This window comes from Eptatretus burgeri, chromosome 11 (assembly GCF_056783735.1).
Source record: "Eptatretus burgeri isolate ZD-2024b chromosome 11, Ebu_testis_v1, whole genome shotgun sequence".
NCBI classification, from domain to species: Eukaryota; Metazoa; Chordata; class Myxini; order Myxiniformes; family Myxinidae; genus Eptatretus; species Eptatretus burgeri.
Window position 1 is genome coordinate 63,603,938 of NC_140971.1, and position 20,215 is coordinate 63,624,152.

A 20,215-nucleotide genomic window follows, 5' to 3' on the forward strand; every position below is an offset into this window, starting at 1 on the left:
TATGAATGTCGAAGTGAAAACACATCACACAGAAAGTTAAATACAGCAATGTTGTCTAAAAATGAAATTGCACATTTTCAGTGGTCGAGGCACCACCCGAGAGACCACCCTCCATCACACACCTCGGTCGATGTGACATGGAGGACATATATTATATATACATATATATATATATATATATATATATATATATATATATATATATATATATATATATTGTTGCGGGCTGGCGTTTGGGTGAGAAGACCACTGGGGAGGGGGGGGGCTAACTCGGCTTCCACCAGACCCCCCGGAATTGTAGGCCGTCGCACACGGATAATTCCGCAGGTCGCTAACCGACCGTGAACGCCAATAACTGAACCTCGTGACCTAGGGTCCTCTCGTCTATGGGTTAACCGGGTTACCTAATTAGTCACGTGATTTATTTACCGGGGATCGCCCTCGGTACGCCTTGTCCGAACCGGATCACTTTACCGGGACGGATGCAGCCGAGCGACACTGCCAAGGACGTACCGGCTAAAAGGAATGGGTTGTTGGGAATAAAGTCCTGGCTAAGCTCGGATTCTGACCATGCTGGATCATTGATGGAACAGACAAAAACGAGCTGGGAACATTTCTAATAATAATCTATTCACAATCATGTGAGGAATGGTATGTGGCACATTTAATAGTTTTATTGTGGTGTGCAATGCAGGGATAGAAAGAACGGTGAGAGGTGCGGCAATATTAGAAGCAACCTACAAAGGACACAGAGCAGACTTAATGCGAAATAATAATTATAATCTTCTGCACTCTTAACTTATGTGGACAGGCGCTAGGACAACACACACACACACACACACACACACACACACACACACACACACACACACACACACACACACACACACACACACACACACACACACACACACACACACACACACACACACACACACACACACACACACACACACACACACACACACACACACACACACACCCCAATGAAGAGAAGTTATTGAAGCAAGAAAGGAGAGGAGTTGAGGCTGCGGCCTCTCGGTACCTTGTACAATTGATTGCCTGAACGTGCCACCAATACGTTTGTGGGGCTGCTCCATGATGTGATACCTCCCGACAGCTGGCGCGTCGTTTCCGTTTCTTGCTTCGTCACAATTCATGCAGTTGGGAGGTTGGACTCCAGCCGATGACGACCGGAGGGCGGAGTCCAGGCGATGACGACAGGAGGGCGGAGTCCAGGCGATGACGACAGGAAGGCGGAGTCCAGGCGATGACGACAGGAGGGCGGAGTCCAGGCGATGACGACAGGAGGGCGGAGTCCAGGCGATGACGACCGGAGGGCGGAGTCCAGGCGATGACGTCAGGAGGGCGGAGTCCAGCCGATGACGACCGGAGGGCGGAGTCCAGCCGATGACGACCGGAGGGCGGAGTCCAGCCGATGACGACAGGAGGGCGGAGTCCAGGCGATGACGACCGGAGGGCGGAGTCCAGGCGATGACGACAGGAGGGCGGAGTCCAGGCGATGACGACAGGAGGGCGGAGTCCAGGCGATGACGACCGGAGGGCGGAGTCCAGGCGATGACGTCAGGAGGGCGGAGTCCAGCCGATGACGACCGGAGGGCGGAGTCCAGGCGATGACGACAGGAGGGCGGAGTCCAGGCAATGACGACAGGAGGGCGGAGTCCAGGCGATGACGACAGGAGGGCGGAGTCCAGGCGATGACGACAGGAGGGCGGAGTCCAGCCGATGACGACAGGAGGGCGGAGTCCAGCCGATGACGACCGGAGGGCGGAGTCCAGGCGATGACGACCGGAGGGCGGAGTCCAGGCGATGACGACAGGAGGGCGGAGTCCAGGCGATGACGACAGGAGGGCGGAGTCCAGGCGATGACGACAGGAGGGCGGAGTCCAGGCGATGACGACAGGAGGGCGGAGTCCAGGCGATGACGACAGGAGGGCGGAGTCCAGGCGATGACGACAGGAGGGCGGAGTCCAGGCGATGACGACAGGAGGGCGGAGTCCAGGCGATGACGACCGGAGGGCGGAGTCCAGGCGATGACGACCGGAGGGCGGAGTCCAGCCGATGACGAAGTCCAGCACGTGTGGGAGACAATGAAGGGAAGAGAGAGAGAACGAACGGCCCCACGGTCCACTTTTTGTAGAACCAGCGATGCAGGGCGTGGGGCCACCCAAAAGCGATGCGTCATCACCCGAATCGGACGTTCTGATTGGCCCCAGCCCCCCGCGCGGCCCGGCCTCAATGGCCGGAAGCGGCAACAGTCCACTTCCAGCAAGATGGCCCCAAGCCGTGAAAATGTCTCGTTCCGACCTCACGACATGATATGAATCGCCCACACCAAAATCCACGTCATGAATTGCCTTGTAAGAACCCCGGGTGGTGCCCTGACGACCGGCTGAAGGTGGCGTCGGTCCCTCATGCCTTCCCGGGTGCCTCCGGTTAGCGCTGATCAATGCCTGCTCCGTGATGCATCACGAGGCCCGAGCGATCCGGACTGCGCAGCATGCTTCTGCCTGATCGCGGCTTCGCTGGCTGGAGAGGAGAGGGAACGTCCGCCGTCTGTGGGGAACACCCGCAGCCGCCAGCGAGGACCGACGGTAAAGTGTGAGGATAAATCCACACATGCTTCATGCAGCACGCACGGATCCACCATGGCCCACGTGGTCAGCGCTCACGTTCGCCCGATTCTGCTATTGCGTGCGTGGGGCCAACACCGATCTGTGTCAGAATTTGAGGGGAACGATCTGATATAATAATAATATGGATGTTTGGGAATGAAAAAGGATGTAGATATGTGTCAGATGGAGAAATGGAGGGAAAAGAGGATGCCGATATAATCATTGCAGAAATGGGTTGTAAAGTACGCGCCGGCCGAATCGTGCACAACGTGCTGTGGTTGTCATTTGACTATTTTTGACTTTTGACGATGTAGTTATTGGCACCAAGCTTCGAGCCACGCTCTTGCCGATATTGGGTCATTTGCTTCTGTGTTGTGAAAAACCACATCCGTGCAGCCTCTTTCAGAGATATTCGTGCGTATGCCTTTTCAATGCAACCGGCAATCCCATCCCAGATCATTGGAAACGTCAGATGATCATCTCGTGCTTGAGGCAGAGGTTCGTTGGGGGATATCGCAGTTTCCTCACAGCTGCACTATCGATGCTCGTGTGGTGTCGTTGTGGCTTTCTATCCCACCTCCCCCGGCCGCGGCACGTGCTGCACGTGTTGGCTTCTGCGAGGACGCAAATTCAGATTTACCTCAGGGATAAACAGAAAAGAAGAGTAGAAATGAAGTTTAGTGGTGTAAGCAAACCTAGCTATGAGATCCCCGCAACGCATGTTCCCTTTGACCCACTAGACAAGAGGGAAGGGACTATCTAAACATATTAATGGAATAACTGTCTTGGGACCTCGATGTGTTGGATACCATTGCCTTGGAAGCATGTGGTTCCGAGAACCGCAACAATATCGATGTTGATCTGATGGGTCATATAATGGAAGAACGTACAAAAAGGGGAAACTTAGTGGAAAATATAATTTCACATTTTCAGCGAGCCAGTGGCAATCACTAAACCGTCATATTAAACATTCAACTCCCGGAGATGCCTGAAATGTCAAATTTGTCCAAGTTTTGTCCTTATGATAAACAGGTCATGAAGAAATCGTTGCGGCCTGTTCCAAGTCAAGGCATGGTTGAGTAGGCCAAAAAGCATGGGGGCTTCAGATCCCAGTGAGGTTACCAAGGAAATGCCTTAAGACCCAGAGAGTGAGGTGGCCGAGGATCTCCTGATGAAGGATATAATTAAATAAGGCCGATAATTATCTTCAAATCGGGTGTTTTAATAAACCCAAACACCCAATTTTCACTCTTGCACTTCCTTGGAGTTTTCTTAGTATGCATGCAAAGTTTCAGGCTGCTAGGTTTTATGGGTTTGGTGTTATGGATGAGACACACACACACATACACACATACACACATACACACATACACACATGCACACATACACACATACACACATACACACATACACACATACACACATACACACACATACACATACACATACACATACACATACACACACATTACCTTTCATTCGTATAGATATATTTACTCCCTCACCACCCTCCAATCTAACTGCAGTAAACCGTTGGATGGGCTTGGAGGAATGCAATGCACAAATTCCTCTCTAAGCAGGATGAGAATCACTTGACCACAGGTGATGCTTCAACCCTTTCACAGATTCCTTACACATAGGCCTCCTTGTCCACCCTTAGCACACTTGCAGTCTTATGCCTCAACTCCCAGAATAGTTCAGCTCTGCCATTAATCCTGGCCCTGTGAGTCTGGTCAAAGCTATCCAGTGTCCCTTGAGAGACAAAATTATTCTTCACCCTACGGTGAGTTCTGAGACATCTACTGGCAACTTCAAGGATGATAGTCTTGAAGGCATTCCAGAACTCTTCAGGATTCCCCAAGACAAAGCACCCAGACTCCCCTAAGTCCCCACTCAGCCTGTTCACAAATTCCTCAGCGACCCTTTCATCCTTGAACTTGCCAATATCCAGCCTAGGCTGGGATGTTATCATTCTTCCGCATTTAAGCTGCAACTTCAGAGTTGCTATAACAAGCCTGTGGTGGGTATTGAGGAACCAAGCACACTGTCGACCTTGAAGTTCAAGATCATCCTCCAGTGACCATCAATGAGCACATGGTCAATCTCCTTTGCCACACCACCAGTGTTGGAATACCAAGTCAAGCGATGAGCCTGGTGGTGCTGAAACTATGAACCAGTCACACTAAGTCCATGACTTCTTGCAAAGCCAAGGAACTCAGTGCTATTCTGGTTCACAGTTCCAGACCCATGGGGACCAACACATGTCTCATAACCATCCCAATGAGTTCCAGTCGATGCATTGAAATCCCGAAGAGACTATCAGAGTATCTCACCTGGGGCACTGATCAACCACAGACTCGAGCGTGGCATAGAATGTGTCCTTCATGGTAAGATCACTCGCTTCATATACCAGGGATCACCAGGGAAACGACACCCAAGGAGTGATGAATCCTTATTCTCATAATCTGTTCGTTGACCGGTGTTACCACAGTTATCATTGGAGTCAGCTTATTGGACACAGCTGCAGCAACTCCTTGGGCATGGTAACCATCAGGGCAACCAGACCAATAGTAGGTGTAACCACCCGCCATGAACTTGCCACTATCTGGTCTCCGAAACTCAGTGTTGCAATAACGATGCTCAAATGCTTGAGCCTTGATGATAATAGAGACAAGTGATTGTCCTCTCATAGGGATAGGAAATTCCAGGCACCCACCCAAAGGGACCACCTCAGGATAACCCAAGGATACCTCCGTCTGTTGAATGACACCTCAGCACCACCTCGACACACACTAGCGCAACCTGGCCCAGGAAGTTTACCCCATGCTTTTTCTCCTATCATCAAGAAGTTGGGGTCCCGAAGGCTTTGCCCCATTCCTGTCATCCGTTGAGCTGCCCTGCAAAGGGCAGCAACACAGGAGGTACGTCTATGGAGTCGGATCCTGCCACCAACCTCCTAAAAAATCCTGCCCCCAACATTCTAGAAACGGTAACCCAAATGCAGGATGACATCCACAGACACAGTTGGGCACTCGGTTATGATTGTTATTGTACACATCGAATCAAAAATTTATTGTCTGAGAGTTTCTATATATTTATACTTATTTAAGTTTTCAACGACTCTGTCCTCTGCCTCTAAGAGGATCGTTCAAAATGTTCTCAGGATGAGATACAATAGTCTAAGACACACCAGGGTATTTATATTTTTCAATATATAATCAGTGAGAAAATATAGTTTCATATTGGAAAATATCAAGGTTGGTATTTCTTGGAGAATTGTGAGTTTGTCAGTTGAAAAAACTTTTGAACGTCCCACATAAGAGTTTGATAACTTCCCAAGATCAAACGATTAATCAAACAAACACATCTGAGTTTTGTGTCTAATTTCTGGGTTTTGGTCAGTAATCAATGTAGATGATAATTACTCTATTTCTACACTTGTGAATAACATGAACAACCTTAGGAATCGAACTGTGCACCAGTGGAGCAACAAAACAAGTCTTTATACAATCAATGAAATGACCGATCTGCACTTTTAAAATCACTACTACAACCACTATGAACATGACCACTACAAACACTACCACTATCACGACCACTACAAACACGACCACTATCACTACCACTACCACTACCACTACCACTGCCACCACTACCACTACTAGTAACCCACCTTTTCTTGTGGGGTCAGCCATGAGAAGCTTGGTTCAAGTCTTCATGAACTGGCCAGGCCTGATGTTCAACTACAGGGTGCCCCACAAAAAAAACCAGGAAATTTGGTACAGTTTATTTAAAACAAAACAAAAGCAAACTTAGATGTAGTGTAAAACAAAGATACACTTTATTTTCAAACAAAACAAAAGCAAACTTAGATGTAGTGTAAAACAAAGATCCACTTTATTATATGTGAGTTTATTGATATGGTAAAATATGGCAAAATAAATCTTAAAATCTCAAATTTCCTGGTTTTCTGTGGGGCACCCTGAAGTTAGGGCAGGAATTTGTCCATGGTGCCGGCAATAGCTCACCCACTCTTCGTGAAGGACACAATGGGATCTTTAACATCCACCAACGAATGCTGGAAGACAGGATTTCCATTTAACGTTCTTCCGTGGGACAGCACACACATAGATGAATCGCCCTGACTGTGAAACACTGGGCTGACAGTTTCTCACTGAGTCAGGAATCAAACCCAGGCTCGTCACGTTTGAGGTGAGTGTGCGTACCTCTCGGCCATCCTAACAGCCCTTTAACAACTATGGTGGTAATGATCTCAATTATTCCCATCTTGTGGGGTCAGCCGGGTATATTTTTGGCCAGTCTTTCATGCATGAACTGACTTTGATGATGACTTACTTTGTCTGATATAGTGCTGTGGGGAAATCAATGAACAAACAAGCAGTCATAGACTGGTACTTCAAAATCGTCAACTTGACCTCTGACCTTGTCTAATAAAAGCTGTGTCTAGAGAAGGTAGCGAAGCAAACCAGAAGTTTCTACGATGATTCTGTACCAAACCATAAAAAATCGAATGTTTGACCTCACTGTGACCTTGACCTTTGACCGATTTTGACCAAAATCTAATCAGCACAAGCCATCACCCTCCTGAATCACGTGGTGTAATTTGACATTGGTAGCTTCTTCTGTTCTCGAGTTATCATGCCTACACACACACACACACACACACACACACACACACACACACACACACACACACACACACACACACACACACACACACACACACACACACACACACACACACACACACACACACACACACACACACACACACACACACACACACACACACACACACAGGAAGTCATCAATATACTTACGAAATATTTAGATTTCGTAAGTAACAAGCAGTCATAGACTGGTACTTACGAAATCGTCAACTTGACCTCTGACCTTGTCTAATAAAAGCTGTCTCTAGAGAAGGTAGCGATGCAAACCAGAAGTTTCTACGATGATTCTGTACCAAACCATCAAAAATCATAATGTCGACCGAAGCAAAAATCTCCATTTCTCCACGCAATTATTTAATATTATTTTATTAAAGTCACAAAACCGTAATATTCGGCCATCCACCAACAATCTTAACATAATCCGATGGCTTAGCGAGTCAGGCATGCGATGATAACCTTTATTGGGATAAAAAAATGACTTTTAAACACCATCTTTATCGAAAACACCGTCAGCGCGCACACGGAAAACCTTTAGGTGATCAACGACGCTTCTGCTCGAGCGCGCTGCACCAGGTGACGAGCCGTGACGCGGCGAGTGAAATATTTTTTATACAATCTTAAAACGTCTCCAAAACATCCGATTTTTACCAGAATTTCGACAACCGAGTTTTAAGCGTCCAAAGCGATTGCAAAAACCGAAGACAAAATTAAAATCGAAGTTAAAACGAACTCGTAACATCGACCGAAGCAAAAATACTCCATTTCTCCACATGAATTTACGGAATTATGTTTGTCCTCACTGTGACCTTGACCTTTGACCGATTTTGACCAAAATCTAATCAGCGCTAGCCATCACCCTCCTGAATCACTTGGTGTAATTTGACATTGGTGGCTTCTTCCGTTATCGAGTTATCGTGCACACACACACACACACACACACACACACACACACACACACACACACACACACACACACACACACACACACACACACACACACACACACACACACACACACACACACACACACACACACACACACACACACACACACAAACACAGGACGGAAGTCATCAATATACTTCCGAAATCTTTAGATTTCGTAAGTAATAATTAAAATCAACTAACTTGGTATATCACCACTTTCCTTTCTCCTGCTCAGGCCTCTTTACAAAAACATTTGAACGTCTCAATATATTTTGAGAAAAGTACAAATTTTATTGTTCAGATAACAAAATATCCACTTTTTAATAGGTTAGAAACTATTCCCTGGCTTTTACAGGAACTCTTTCGAAGGTTAGTGGTGTTAAGAAACTTTTGGAAATGGATAAAATGATATTTGCACTGCTGCTGCATAGTCTGCGTTTCACATATTCATGCTGGAGGAAGCAGCATGTGGATATCATCAAAGTTTAAAGGGTTGGTGTTCTATCACATCTTGAAAATAGACTGAAAACCCTCTTTATACCACCAGAGAAAACATATTATATATGAACTTCGTGTTGGTGATCATCCGTCAATGTCGGCAAAGTATAAAAGTCACATTTTCTGGACTGATTTCTATTTTCATATGCAGTGTTGCTGTCCACTTGATTGCCTCAATGATAGATAAGTCATGTGTATGGGATTTGTATTGGTCCAACAGTGCTCCTCTTTGAGTTGCTTTGGAAATCAGTGCTGATGACATAAAAGCATGAGGAAAGCTGTCTCAGTTCCTTATACAGTGAATAGAAGACATTTGCTTTCACTAATTCATCTGCTCCACATGTCTATTGTTGAGATTCAAAGAAAGGTTAGGGAAGGTTTTTCAAGGTTGACTCATGCATGAAATCCAAATGTGTTGTTGGCTGATTAGCTAGAAGTAAAGGTGGATCTGCAATTCAGAGGGAGAACTTGGGGGAACTACCTTTTCTTCCGTGCATTAGAAGGATAATCGATAAACAAATTCAATCGATAAATTAACATACAATCTAGGATTTGAACCTGCAATCCTTGTATATTTAGGTAGCTGTGGGTTCACATGAGAGCACCAAACAGCCCAATCTTAAAAAAAATTCCAGTATCTTCATCTTTTTCTTCTTTATGATTATTTTTTTCCATTCACTCTTTTGTGTTTACTTCTTTTCTAACTCGTTTCTTTTATGTTTCTCTCTGTCCTTGCCTATATATATATATATATATATATATATATATATATATATATATATATATATATATATATATATATATATATATATATATATATATATATATATATATATATATATATATATATATATATATATATATATATATATATCGCTGCTGAAAGCATTATGTTTTGGGCCTGGCCGTCTGTCCGTCCGTCCATGCTGTGATGATTTTGTTTCCGCAATAACTTGTGAACCACTGAAGATATATATATATATATATATATATATATATATATATATATATATATATATATATATATATATATATATATATATATATATATATATATATATATATATATATATATATTACCAAACTTGGTACAAAGGTGTATTATAACGCAAAGATGAACAGATTCGATTCTGGGGGTCAAAATGTCATGTGACCTTTATCTGAAAGTATTAGATTTTCGTTGGCACGATAATTTTTGAACCGTGAAAGGATAAAAGCCTTTGGTCAAGTGCCCTTTCATTGAAATCTGTGTCACTGCAATAACTTACAAACCACTCAAGAGACTTCAACCATATTGACACATGTAGGGACTGTTGTGTGCAGATGAACTGATTCCATTTTAGGCTGAGCAAGTCAATGATGAAGGTCATATATACCTTCTTCTTCTTCTTTTGGCTGCTCCCGTTAGGGTCGCCACAGCGGATCATCCATCTCCATTTCGCTCTATTCTCCACATCTTCCATCGACACTCCAACCACCCACATGACCGCCCTCACCGCATCCATGAACCTCTTATTTGGCCTTCCTCTTCTCCTACCTGGCGGCTCCATCCTCAGCATCCTTCTCCCGATATACTCCGCTTCCCTCCTGTGCACATGTCCAAACCATTTCGATCTCACCTCTCTCGCTTTGTCTCCAAACCGTCCTACCTGCGCTGTCCCTCTAATATACTCATTCCTTATCCTGTCCATCCTCGTCACTCCCAACGAGAATCGCAGCATCTTTAACTCTGCCACCTCCAGCTCCGCTTCCTGTCTTTTTGTCAGCGCCACCGCCTCCAAACCATACAACATAGCTGGTCTCACTACCGTCTTATATACTTTCCCCTTCACTCTTGCAGCTACCCTTCTGTCATGAAAGGTCATATATATATATATATATATATATATATATATATATATATATATATATATATATATATATATATATATATATATATATGACCATATATATATATATATGACCATATATATATATATATATGACCATATATATATATATATATATATATGACCATATATATATATATATATATATGACCATATATATATATATATATATATGACCATATATATATATATATATATATATATGACCATATATATATATATATATATATATATGACCATATATATATATATATATATATATATATATATATATATATATATATGTATCTATATATAAATATATATATATATGTATATATGTGTGTGGAGCTGTTGAACAGCTCCCAAGATGAAAGCAGCCATTTTAATAGGATTACCTTTTCTTAAAATTGAATGTAGCATTTAATTGAGGAAGCCAAAGCATTTAAGATGCTCTCAGTAAGCTACCGTTTTTGACTGTTGGTAATCAAAGCAAGTCGGCTATATCTCTCTCTCTCTCTCTCTGTCTCTGTCTCTGTCTCTGTCTCTGTCTCTGTCTCTGTCTCTGTCTCTGTCTCTGTCTCTGTCTCTGTCTCTGTCTCTGTCTCTGTCTCTGTCTCTGTCTCTGTCTCTGTCTCTTTGTCGTGCAGCTGAACATCTGGCTTTCTTGTTGGCCCTTGTAACAACATTCTTTGAGCCTTGGGCTCGGAGAAGCCCAATCATAAATCAGCACTGTTTTGGTATAGTTCAAAAGGGAACATCTTGTAGTAGAATGAGACGATAATATATATATTGTGATAAAGATCTGCCTGATCAATAACAGATCTTCTTGCTTGTGAAAAGATAAATGCTTTGTCAGGCCAGGAGAGAATATTTGCTGGGGTGTTGTTACTTTCAAAGAAAACGATATCTTAGAAAGGAAATATAAAGCTGATGGAAGTTGGGGAAATCATGAAAACAGATGAGCAGGAAAAGTATATATAAAGTAAACCAAACTGCTTGCGGGCCAGAGTTTGACTGAGCTGGTATACTGTAGGTATTGTGTGCCTTTCTACTCTCGTGTACACTTTTGAAGCGTATTAAAAGCTCTTCTCTACGACGATTGGTGTAGTCATTGTTTGATTGCAGACCCTGATCTCGACATTTTGGCGTAGTTGGCAAGGGGTAAAAACAGAGCAAAAGAGGGGAAGTTCTTGCTTGGTGAGACAAAAAGAGGACAGCAGCCGGCCGGCTTAAAGATAAGGTAAGAACTGCCTCTTTTTCTCGCACCGGGACATAAAGGTTCGCTGCTCTTTGTGATCTGTACTTATCTTAAAAGAACGAGAAAAGAGGGAGCTTTGTGCGCATCAAAAAGAAGGGTACCCCCGGGGGTTAAGTGTTCGCAAGGGGGGTTGCAGGTGATGCTTACAGGCTCATCTAAGAAATCCCTGGAGAACAGTGTCTAAAGGGGAGATTGCAAGGTTCAAACCCTGGGAGGGTAATCTGAGAAATCTCCAAGAGACAAGGTATTTCTGTGGGAGATTGAGGACGTGGAAGGTGTGCAAGGGAGTGTGAGGGTTCGTGGAAAGGTGTGAAAGACACTCAACCCAACCCGAGACCACCCCAGGCAAAACACTGACCAGTCCAAGAATACTCTAGAAATGATTCAGGGAAAGTGGGAAAATAAAGCTGTCACGGAAATTATGGACCAAGGTAATGTGATCAATTGGAATCATGCTATGAATGAATATAAAAGTACCCATATGCATTCCTCGAATAAGATTCGTTAAGATATGCATTTGTGAATAAGCCCGAACCAAACTTGAAGCGTGTAAGATGTGTAGGGAAGAAGCATGACAAATAAATAATGTTGGAAAAACAAAAAAGAAAACTTGTAAGTGTTAAGATTAAAGGAATAAGTTGAGAAAACACCTTACCCCACCCGGGCAACTGCAGTACACACAGCAGGGAAATCAAGAGAGAATACCAGGTAACCCATCTGAGGGTTACCTTTATCCGTCGAGGTTGTGTCCAAACCTGGAAGGTACGAGGTCGCTGACCACGACTTTTGCCTTCCCGGTGAGGAGGTGGAGGAAAAACGCAGGCGGAAGGGAAGGTTACAGTGCAGCCAACTCAAAATCGGTAAAATATCCATTAAAAGAACAGGAATTGAGATTAGTTCTGATGTGATAATAATTGGAAATTTAAAGCGAAGTTCTGAAAGAACAGCGGACGAAGCTCGGCTGCTCGTGAAAACGATGTGTGGAAATGGAAGGTGGGAGGGAATGATAACCCACAGAGGGAAGGATGCCCCATTGTGAGAATGATAACCCACAGAGGGAAGGATGCCCCATTGTGAGAATGATAACCCACAGAGGGAAGGATGCCCCCATTGTGAGAATGATAACCCACAGAGGGAAGGATGCCCCATGGTGAAGTGGAGGAATGTGTGCGCCTTGCCTGAAGGGTAAAGGTGGGGGTCGTGTTCCTCTTTGAGATATTTTTTTTTAACGACTCCAAAACGAGTCAACGGGAGAATTTGTGGCAGATGTGCCGAATAAAGCCTTGATTGTGATCTCCAAGTCCAGGAGTCCATACAACACCAATTAAATTGGGAATTATTTAATCACGGTTGGAAAGAAATTAAAGGTAATTTAATATAGAGTCAAATAGTTCTGAAATGTGTTTAAATTAATTTGTATACGTTTTAATGTGTGGGTCGAACGTGTGTACGCAGTTTGTTGTGGATGTGGAGATGGGGAGAGACGCGGGACCAAGGTGCGAAGGAAGGAGGAGTATGATAAAAGGTGGGGGCGAGCTGTGTCGAAGTGCACATGCTGTGCCCAGAGGCGTGCTGTGTCTTCACTCGTCGGTGAATGAAACAATGACATCCAAGAACCAGGACAAAGACATTAGGCAAGCTGCAGAAATGCTTTTTGGGGGAGATGACTAGTGGTCTTTGAACACGCGGCCATTGCGGGCCTTGTCACGGAGCATTAATCCTCTGCCTGGCGCGATCAAGTTTTTTTGTATGAAAGCGGACAGAGGAGCATGTCTTGTCCTTATATGAGCCTCTATCTGTCAGGATAAATTATTTGGATTAAAATTGACCATAAAAGCGGTTATCGTGCTGAATGTGTTGGTGCCCTGATGTGAAGTGCGGGCTGTGCGCGAGTTTTGCTTGGGAGAGTCGGGCTGCGTGAAGTTTGCCTGAATACGGGGAGAGGCTTTGGAAAAGAAATATATTTTTTTTTAACCGAGTGAGGCACGGAAAATTATCAACACGGTTGGTTGCATCATTATTGTGAGGATCTCGGTTTTACAATCAATTGTGGTTGGCATCTGTGGTTGAATGTACGAAGTAAGCCGTGTGTGGAGCCCTCGAAGGAGGGAGGGCTATACGGTGTGCGAGATGGAGCGTGAAGCACGAGTGTGGTCAACATCTGGGCCGCATTGAAATCGGCCGTGCCGAGGGTGCTGTGTAAATTTTAAAAGCAGTTCATCCTGGCCTTGTAAGTTTGCAAGTACACATGTGCAAATGGACAAGACCATTGTGTGCTGGACCCTGAGTAAATTCCACAATGTGCCAACCCCCTACAGCCCCCTGCACCTCCGAAGAGTCTGGAGGTATGGCTGCCCTTTGAGCTGTGCAGCCTCGGTTCAAATCTCAACGCAGCTCTAAAACTGCCACCCTGGTGTTTCACATGCACTGCAAAGTTTGCTAACATCGGTTCGTGAACATTAAAGATCCCACGATGCTTTTTGTGAAGAGTTGGCAAGTTATTGCAGGCACCCTGAACATTAAGCTACAAAACTGCTGCTCGAACGTGCAGGGGCACAGCTGCTGTCAGGATTGGCATGGGTCGGGACTCGAGTCGTCAGTTGTGTGCAGTACGTGGCGACAGATTAGTATCAATTGTCACAAGGACGTGTCAGTGCAAATGATGCAGTGTCCCTCCACCGATACACACATTGGAATAAATAATCTCACTGACCTGGGTGGAATGACAGGCTGAGTCAACCTCAGGAACCAGGGATACTGAGAGTCAGGAGTCGCCAAGAGCCACAAACAATAGACAGTGTGCCCTGACGGTTTGAAAGAGTAAATGCGAATCATGCAAGTGAGGTGCGAAGTGTGTGTTGGGATTTACTTTAGGCTCATGTAAAAGATAATTGAGAATTTGGCAGATTTTAAAAACAATTACCATGACATGTTTGAATGAAGAATGAGTTAAAATCGCAACTGTGGCTGTGGACATAATTACATACGTAACTCAGCCGGGAACAGAGGAAAATACTTTATTTTATTTTATTTTGGGCAGCACCAAATGCTTTGCAGAAGTGTGGTCCAAATGGATGAATGGATGATATCTGATTAGGCAGTGTTGGTTGACTCACTGCTGGAGTAAAATGTGGTCATCGAAAGATGTCCGATACTGGACATAACTGTCAGGGTATGTAGTGTACACTGAGAATAACATCTTGGAAAGTGATTCTGTGCTAATTGCGGTATGCAATCTAGCCGAGGGTGAAAGCATATTCCTGATATGTGTATACTGTACAGATGGCACAATGTAGGGGAACTGTGGAAATAAGAGGATATTTAATGTCGCAAAGTGTGCTAGTCAAGAATAGTTAAATCGATAGTAATATATTGAGCACATATGAAGAAAAGAAAAACTACAACAACGACATCCTCCCTGGCTACCTTCCACCATTGGCCTTTCCGATGAGCATACGTGCCGAGCGCCTGTGGGGGAGTTATTTGGCAATCAACGCTACCTAACTACCTGGTGCTTGCAGCGGTATCGAGTTGCAGGTGCGAGTACCATCGAGCCGGATTGTCAAGGATTGCACGAGGCAGGAAGGTCCAAGGAAGCTTCTCATCTCCAGCTCACCTTCCCTCCGAGGGGGGAGTATCAATAACGACCCAACGGGGTCCCTTTTTTGGGGGGGGGTGTGTCTGGTGGGGGCCAGTCCTTAAGCAGCACCTGTATGGGTGCTTGTGTATAAATTTCCATTTATTTTATATTCTATTGACTCTGCCCTTATGTGCTTCTTATGGGCTTCATGATGGTGCCCAGGGAGCCACTGGGTTGTCTGGACCGCCTGGAGAAGCGGGAGGCAGTGGAACTGTTGGTGGTTCAGGTCCTATCGGACCTCCAGGCCCAAGTGGTCATGATGGCATGATTGGCCCTCATGGCAATGCTGGAGACAGGAGTCTGCAACACCAGGACGCCAAGGGGCGATTGGGATAATTGCACCATCAGGATCATCTGGGTCAGCGGGTGAGCAAATGGTGGGTGCAGGTGAGCACATGCATCTGTGGTGAAGGTAGTGGTGTGAACCCATGGGTCGGTTCAGACAGGCAGAATTCACATCTTTGTTTACGTTGAGATCTGAATTTGTTGTCTTCTGACGTCAGCATCGGTTGGTATTTTAAAAACGCGTTTTTCATATCATAGCAGCCACCGTACCTGGGAAGGTTCTCTGTGCATTGTATTTTCATAATGGTAGACCGTGGGGCTATGTACGCTCTCTGATGACGACCAACTTATGAATGGGAAAGAAAGGTGCGGTCGGTGGAACTAACTCTACTGCTCCCTCTAGCGGTCGTGCTTGCTGCTGATACCCAGCCCCCACAACAAAGTGGTTACCCAAAAGGTGTTTTGCTCGTTTTGGCTCATAAAACTGAGCTGCACGAACAAAAAGGACATGATGTAGAAGGAGGTGCTGAGAATATGGTACACTCAAGAACTTGCAGTGGTGGGAGAAAATCGAAAATTTGTAAAATCGAAAGTTTTGGAAGCAGCTATGTATTATCAAATGTTTGTGGTGTGCACTGCCTTTGGGCTGTTGGTTGCATCACTGGTTGGAGCATGACTGTGCTGCTGATGCGGTGTCCCTATTACCAATGTACTGATGTTCATTTTTTTTGCCAGTCTTAAAGGAGTGACAGGCTGAGTTAGCCCTCTGGGGTTCGTTTCGTGGTAAATGAAAGTTGAGCTCAGGGCTCTGGGATCCTGGTCACCAATTTAAGGGCATGGCCAAACAGTACATATAATTATTGGTAGAATGTCTGTAAAATATATGGACATGTATAAATGAATATTAACTCTTGTGATGCGAATAAATATTGTGAAAGAGTTTGACAACAGGGTGTTCGAATGGAGGAACGTCCTAAAGATGCAGTGGACTGGACTTTTTCAGGTATTATTGGTTACCCAAGGAGCTGTCAAGAAAAGGTAAGCCAATCATGGATTCACGCATCTCATTGCAAAAGGATACAGGAAATTGTAAAGAGAAAGAATGTTTCTGGAGGTTTATGACAGATGTGGCAGTGTTTGATTCGCATGTGTATAATTGTGATAATATGGACAATAACAGATAGTGAGGATATTTTGGGAATGTCATAGAGATCAGAATGTATGGTAGGGGAAACAAGGAATAGGTTGTGACAGGGTGCACAGGGAAGAAAAAAAAAAAAAGGTAAACATTGGGATCAATTGCATTAGGAAGGCGTATATGGGAAAACACTTATAGGGCCCTTTTATACAATTATGCATCTCGTGTGCCACGGGATGAAGGGGACAAAGGCATTGTACGCCTGGAACAAGGCATATTGTTATATGAAGGGATAACTGGGACAAGGATAGAGATAAGAATACGAATAAATAATCTTGCAGAATCCCAGAAATCATTAAATGGTATATTTCTGTGACCTAGCGGAACACCTAAGGAAGGTTACTGCAGAGTACCATGACTATTTTAAAGAAGAAGGGTTCAGATCATGGTATGGGTAATGGAAGTGTTTGGTGAAGGGGGAACATGGATATTCCACATATTGATCGTTGGCCTTATGATATTCAGTGTTATTGTCATCATGGCATAAAAGTAATGGTGTGTGTGTGTGTGTGTGTGTGTGTGTGTGTGTGTGTGTGTGTGTGTGTGTGTGTGTGTGTGTGTGTGTGTGTGTGTGTGTGTGTGTGTGTGTGTGTGTGAGAAAATTTACCACAGTGACACAATGGTGGTGCATGAAGTTCCCCTGGACCAACCATCTCTGAAAACCCAGAAAATGAAGAACCTAGTTTAAAATTTAGTCGAGACACCGTGATGGTGGTATTATTTTTTTGGGAAATATGAAAGTAAAGACACAATTGCTTTCGGGAGTAAACACTCTGCTTACACTCACATTGGATGAGTGTCTCGAATTGCTTGTACCAATGACGAAGATGGAAAGAAATGTTATCTAAACATTGCCTTGTTGGAAAATGTTGGGACTTTTCTTTAAAAATTTTCTTTCACTCTGGCTTGCAGTTTATAAAATTATATTCTTACTTGTTGTTTATAAAAAATTATATTCTTGTTTGCTGATATTCTTTTTGTTGGTTCATAAAGAACACGATATATAGATTCTTACTTGTTGTGTATAAAAATTATATTCTTGTTTGCTAATTCTGACTTGTTTATAAAAATTATATTCTTGTTCATAAAGAACCATAGTTAGTTGGAAATATATGTACCTTTTTGTGTGTGTGAAATAATTTTTGTGTGAGTTGGTTTTGAAAGGTAATTTTTGCTTCCTCATAACCTATATTCAAGTTATAATTGTTGAAATGCATCCACTATTCTATAGAGGGGTGGGCTGGTCAGGATGGTAGAGGGGGGGCTTTTCTATGAGGCTAGAAAGTGCGGGCGGAGCTTTCGTGACGTTATGGCCCACTTGGAGCTACTCATAAAAGTGTGCCACTTCTGGAAAAGACTCCCGTCTACCACCTTACCGCTCCATCAAGATTCCATCTCTAAAAATTATTATAATTGTGGTGTTCCTTTTCCACTATGTTTCTAAGTAACAGAGGGTCAAATGTGGAGCTGTTGAACAGCTCCCAAGCTGAAAGCAGCCATTTTAATAGGATTACCTTTTCTTAAAATTGAATGTAGCATTTAATTGAGGAAGCCAAAGCATTTAAGATGCTCTCAGTAAGCTACCGTTTTTGACTGTTGGTAATCAAAGCAAGTCGGCTCTCTCTCTCTCTCTCTCTCTCTCTCTCTCTCTCTCTCTCTCTCTCTCTCTCTCTCTCTCTCTCTCTCTCTCTCTCTCTCTCTCTCTCTCTCTGTCTCTCTCTGTCTCTCTCTGTCTCTCTGTCTGTGTCTCTCTCTCTGTCTGTGTCTCTTTGTCGTGCAGCTGAACATCTGGCTTTCTTGTTGGTCCTTGGAACAACATTCTTTGAGCCTTGGGCTCGGAGAAGCCCAATCATAAATCAGCACTGTTTTGGTATAGTTCAAAAGGGAACATCTTGTAGTAGAATGAGACGATAATATATATATTGTGATAAAGATCTGCCTGATCAATAACAGATCTTCTTGCTTGTGAAAAGATAAATGCTTTGTCAGGCCAGGAGAGAATATTTGCTGGGGTGTTGTTACTTTCAAAGAAAACGATATCTTAGAAAGGAAATATAAAGCTGATGGAAGTTGGGGAAATCATGAAAACAGATGAGCAGGAAAAGTATATATAAAGTAAACCAAACTGCTTGCAGGCCAGAGTTTGACTGAGCTGGTATACTGTAGGTATTCTGTGCCTTTCTACTCTCGTGTACACTTTTGATGCGTATTAAAAGCTCTTCTCTACGACGATTGGTGTAGTCATTGCTTGATTGCAGACCCTGATCTCGACATGTGTGTGTATGTATATATATATATATATATATATATACATACACACCCTTTGAAAATCATTTTGCAGACCATAACTTGAGTTAGAAGCATCTGATGTCTTTATTCTACTTATTAGTCCTCTCTCTCTCTCTCTCTCTCTCTCTCTCTCTCTCTCTCTCTCTCTATCTCTATCTCTATCTCTATCTCTATCTCTATCTCTATCTCTATCTCTATCTCTATCTCTATCTCTCTCTCTCTCTCTCTCTCTCTCTCTCTCTCTCTCTCTCTCTCTCTCTCTCTCTCTCTCTCTCTCTCTCTCTCTCTCTCTCTCTCTCTCTCTCTCTCTCTCTCTCTCTCTCTCTCTCTCTCTCTCTCTCTATCTCTATCTCTATCTCTATCTCTATCTCTATCTCTATCTCTATCTCTATCTCTATCTCTATCTCTATCTCTATCTCTATCTCTCTCTCTGGACCTTTAATTGAGATCAAACGCAATAGTGCATTGCCTTATAACCTGGGCAGAGGCATATCCATTGATGTATTCGCTTAAATTCTACTTTCTTTTTTCTTTTTAATTTAATGCCCTTACTTGATAATATTTTCCAGCATTATCATGAAGAAAAGTGAACTTTCAACTAAATGTAAATTACACTGAACAACAAAGATTTTTTACTGGAGATGTGTAAAGTGATTTAGACTAATTTGGGTACGCTGATTTCAAAAATCATAACCGTTTTGCTGTATCACGTCAGGATTTTCAGTAACAGAAATATTCCCATTGCCTAGAAGTCAGGATTTCAATGAAATTTACAAAAATTCATTTATTCATTTATTTCATCATGAATGCTTCAAAATTATAGAAATTACAGAAAAACTCCACTAGAATGTAATTAAAAATGCTTTAGGCATTTGGCTTTGCGTTTGTGCTGCTCTGTGTCAGTTTCAGGATGCAGGAACCA

General features: G+C 43.5%; 1 long non-coding RNA gene across 1 annotated transcript; it reads left to right on the plus strand.

The window, feature by feature from the left end:
• Nucleotides 1-1,969: 1,969 nt before the first annotated feature.
• On the plus strand, nucleotides 1,970-17,602 carry LOC147017235 (uncharacterized). The gene is made up of 2 exons (XR_015049406.1): nucleotides 1,970-2,615; nucleotides 13,337-17,602. It is a non-coding gene; the product is annotated as an uncharacterized LOC147017235 (long non-coding RNA).
• Nucleotides 17,603-20,215: the final 2,613 nt, after the last annotated feature.